This window comes from Borostomias antarcticus, assembly GCF_949987555.1.
Source record: "Borostomias antarcticus genome assembly, chromosome: 25".
Taxonomy (NCBI): domain Eukaryota; kingdom Metazoa; phylum Chordata; class Actinopteri; order Stomiiformes; family Stomiidae; genus Borostomias; species Borostomias antarcticus.
In genome coordinates, this window is record NC_140258.1 from 7,951,693 (window position 1) to 7,956,692 (window position 5,000).

Here is a 5,000-nt window from a genome sequence, read left to right on the forward strand (position 1 = left end):
AAATCCACACAGACAACTGGTCCATTGTGAGGCTGCCTGAACCCAGCGTTTCCCAAAGCCCTCATTAGGACCATTTACACTCTCACGCTGTTACTCAACAATTTGTTTACATAATGTTGCTTACAGGACTGGTAACTTTCAGGGCGCCCCCCCCACCCCCCCACCGCCCCCCCGCCCCAGCAAGCCTCTCAGAGCTCAGGCGTTTCATCCCAGCCTCATCCCAGCTTCATCCCAGCTCCTCTCCAGTAGAGTTCGGTTGCTTATACTGCTTCTTTCTCACAGAATGTGCAAGTGGTTTCGAGGATTAATTCTGTGTCTTCAGACTCAATGGTCCACACACACACACACACACACACACATGCACGCACTCATGTGCGCACACACACACACACATACACACACAAGCATGCAGGTGTACACATCCACACACACACACACACACATATACACACACACAAGTATGCAGGCACACACACACACATACACACACACACAAGCATGCACGCGCACACATCCACACACACACACACACGCATGCCGGCACACACACACATATACAGTACACACACATCCACACACAAGGATAATAGAGGGGTTTTGATGACAGGGAACTACGAGCAAACACACACACACACACACACACACTCGCCACAGACCTTGCAATGTGATGATAATGCTTTAACAGAGGGGGCTAAATCTGGCTGTAGACGACTGTGGCCTGAAAGATTTTGAGCGATTTCAGAATAAATAAAAGACGTTTCCCGCGGGCGCCGTGTGTAAAGGCGGCAGGTCGTCTCCTCAGGACGGCTGCACTCTGACTCTCCCACGTCTGCTATCCTCCAGCCGCTGGCGACCGCGACGGCACCGTGTACCCCGGGCTACGTGGTGGAACACGGCCTCCGAGAACCTGAACATCGGTTATAGGCTCCAGCCATACAAAGACACAGTCATCTAGAACATTACAGTAGATAGACTGACTATCTGTATTATGTGATATCTCTATGTGTGACACTGAGTAATGAATAGCCCCGAACGCCTCTGTTAATCTGCCAACCCCACCCCCCACACCCCCCACACCCCCACACCCCTCAATCTGAAAGACCTGCTGACGCTATCTTTTTCTCTCTCGTGATTGGTTAAATTGGCCCACAGTCAACTGATGAACTGGGTAGTGCTCTGTTCTCCGAGCGGCGAAACAACCTCCATGGCCACTGACATCCGCAGCGAACTCCTTACCTGGAAAGGAGACCTTGAACCAATTGAGGGGGGGGGGGGGGGGGGGGTACGCGGGACAGCGAGTCTAGGAACCACCGTTGATAGAGGGGAGAGACGGAGGCGCGGAACTATGAGCGAGAGATAGACAGTGACAGATAGATAGAGCAGGAGAGAAGAACAGAGTCAGAGAGTGATAAAAGCAGAGCCAGACAAAAACGAGCAGAGAGAGAGAGAGAGAGAGAGAGAGAGAGGGAGAGGGAGAGGGAGAGAGAGAGAGAGAGAGAGGGAGAGGGAGAGAGAGAGAGAGAGAGAGAGAGAGAGAGAGAGAGGGCAGAGCTGTTCCCACATCCTTGGGCCTGTGCCAGATTTGAGTGATTAAAAATGGTGGAGATTAAGCGAGATACCTGACAAGCGGAGGCTGGCTGGAGGTTTTGAAGGGTTTGATTAATGGAACATGATTCACATGCCGGTCGACATGTCTGACGCTAGAATCACTGAATGGGGCGGCCTGGCCCGGCAGGAGTCTGGGATACACACTCACGTAGCGCTACACGCACACACACACACACGCACACACTGCTTAACGAACACACAAACACACGCACTGCTTAACGCACACACACGCACGCACGCACACACACACACACACACACTGCTTAACGAACACACAAACACACCCACACGCACTGCTTAACTCACACACACACACACACACACACACACTGCTTGACGCACACAGTGCTGCTGCACACACACACACACACACACACACACACACACACACACATATTGCTACACGAACAGACAGACATCACCACACCATTAGAGCTCCCATTATGTCTGGCTCTGATTCTGAATGAAAAATGGTAATAGGTCAGCTCATCACCCTGTGAGAGGGGCCGTAATCACACACACATATGCACTCACATGCCCACAAACACACACAAGCAGTGATCAACCCATTACGTAACACACACACACATGAGCGCACAAACACACACACACACTACAACAGCAACAGAATAAGCATCACACATTATTATCCGTGACAGTGAGATTGTGTCATAATCAGAATGTTTGCACAGGCCGATTAGTCTACCATTGATACTGACCATAAAATAAACCACTTTGAGCTGAGAAAAGGGCCATGAAAAGATAATTGGATCACCTTTACTGGGGTCATAAAATCTAAATTCGATGTGACTTGCCTCAGCAGGCCGGATCCAGCCAGGCCAGGCCTGTGTGCCAAGCTGAGGAGTTTTAAACTATGATAAATCTGGTGCGTTTAGACTGGGCCACGCGAGATGGGCTGAGCCACTCTGAGAACACGATTCCAAGGTGAACTTGCTTCAAAGGTGAGCGCCGTGACTCAGAACGCTGCCCGCTGTCATCTCGTCATTAACCTGGCGTTGGCAGGCGGACCGACGCGCCGGCCTTGGCATTAGTAATCAGGCCCTGATTTCTGCTTTATTTCCTGAGAGGCGCCGGGGGCCAGGGCTGTCCGACGTTCTCTAACTCACCGCCAATGTCTTTCCACGCCGGCGTTAATGACGTGGGGGCTTGGGGGTTGGGCTCAGACTCGGGGGCCCAGAGGGTGTTTTTCTTGGACCGGTCCGCCGTTGCGCCGTTCCGCCGTTGCGCGAAGGCGGGTTCCTCGCCTGCTCCTCCAAGGGGAGAGAACCTCGCCTGCTCCTCCGAGGGGAGAGAACCTCGCCTGCTCCTCCGAGGGGAGAGAACCTCGCCTGCTGCCAAAGGCAACATTACCGTATAGGTTCCACTCAAGGGGGGTGAGGAGGGTGGGGTGGGGGGGGGACTGCATCATTTGTGTATACAAGGGAGAACCGGCGACTAATTATGAGGGGGGGGCTACCCAGAGGGAGAAGAGGTGAGATCCATCACACTCTGCTGGAAAAAGGGGAGTGGCTCTCGTGGATGTTGGCTGGAGAGAGTACTGCATGTACAATACAGAACAGAACAGAACAGTATGGTACGGTATAGACGGTAGACAGACAGGCAGACAGACAGACAGACAGACAGACAGACAGACAGACAGACAGACAGACAGGCAGGCAGGCAGGCAGGCAGGCAGGCAAGCAGACAGACAGACACAAAAGAAGACAGGCAGACAGACAGACAGACTAAAGGACAGACAGATAAATAGACAGACAGACAGACAGACAGACAGACACACAGATCCCTGCTGAGCCCCTCAATGGACCCAGATTGAATAAGGAGCTCCCTTTAGAACACGCCAGTGGGCAACAACAAAACCCGCTGGCCTAGTTCACTCCAGTCCAGCCCTCTGCTGCACCAGCTAGAAGACTCTGGACAGTGACAGCTAATCCCGCCCCGGTCCACTCAAACACACCAGTGATAAATCCATGAGAACCTCTCGATGGTATTCTGTGTAAACAGTTGAGGACCGAGCGCCACAGTCGTTGCCTATTATCCGTGACCAGGCGTGAAGGACATACGGAGGCCGTGGCGTTTATTTTACAGTGAACTTCTCAAGCTCGTTCCATCAGTACGACCAGAACGACTTAAAAATATCACAGAATACCGTAAGCTTCAAACAATATTTGAGCAAGCATGGGACATTCTTCAGAATCTGTCTTAATAAGTTTGAAACTGTCGAATGTCGAATCGAAGTTTAAGGTCTATCGGTCCAATCGGGAGCAGTAGGAAACGACGGGTCACTCTGCCCGGATACTGGGGTGTAAGGAACCGGCATTCCTGCTGCTGTGTAAACCCAGTGAGGAGCATTCCAGGTCTGTTGACACAAGGAAACATATTTCTGTCACCACTCCATCAATATTTATGTTAGGGGGGCCAGGCATCAGGGAGCGAGCTGCAGCAGCTAACGCACCGGGGACTAAAGTCGCCCACACACACACACACACACACACACACACACACACACACACACACACACACACAGCAGCCCTGGCGAGGAAACACAAAGACAGGAAGAGGATGTGGCCCCACGATGCTCGCCCTAAAAATGTGAGAAATGCAACGCCGGGCGCATTATCACCTTAATTATGATTCAGCATCTGCTCATGTTAGCATGCGATCAGCAAGCATCTCTGACAACGTTCCCCCCCAGAACGCCGGGCCAATCCCCAGGGAAGGCGGGGCGGATTGTTCCGAGGCGCTGGCACGCCGCCAAGCCAATCCTGGCCCTGTCCTTTCAGATCCCTATCAAGGGCGCCTGCAGCAAAAGTAAACGCGACCGCTATCTGAGAGAGAGAGAGAGAGAGAGGGGGTAGGAATGGGGGATGGTGTGTGTGTGTGTGTGTGTGTGTGTGTGTGTGTGTGTGTGTGTGTGTGTGTGTGTGTGTGTGTGTGTGTGCGTGTGTGTGCGTGTGTGTGTGCGTGTGTGTGTGCGTGTGTGTGTGTGTGTGCGTGTGTGTGTGCGTGTGTGTGTGTGTGCGTGTGTGTGTTTTTGTGTGTGTGTGTGTGCGTGTGTGTGTGTTTGTGTCTGCTCAGTACTTGTGAGTAGACAAGGGGTGGCCTGACACATGTAGGCAAACATGTGCATACATATCACAGAGCTGCACAGCGTGTTAGTGTGTGTGTGTGTGTGTGTGTGTGTGTGTGTGTGTGTGTGGGTGTGGGTGTGTGTGTGTGTGTGTCAATGTGAGTACACTATCATATCATACAGTATGTTGTCCCAGCAAGCCCTCTCATCACAACTACCACCCCCGTCCCTCCTCATCCTCTCCCCTCCTCCTCTCATCCCCCTCTCCCCTCCGCCTCCTCTCCTCCTCCTCTCCCCTCGTCCT

At 52.5% G+C, this 5,000-nt stretch overlaps 1 protein-coding gene across 1 annotated transcript in view; it reads right to left on the reverse strand.

Moving 5' to 3' along the window:
- The window catches only part of adgra1b (adhesion G protein-coupled receptor A1b), a gene marked incomplete at both ends in the record, with an annotated part of 129,235 nt that overhangs the window by 82,216 nt on the left and 42,019 nt on the right, over window positions 1-5,000 (reverse strand).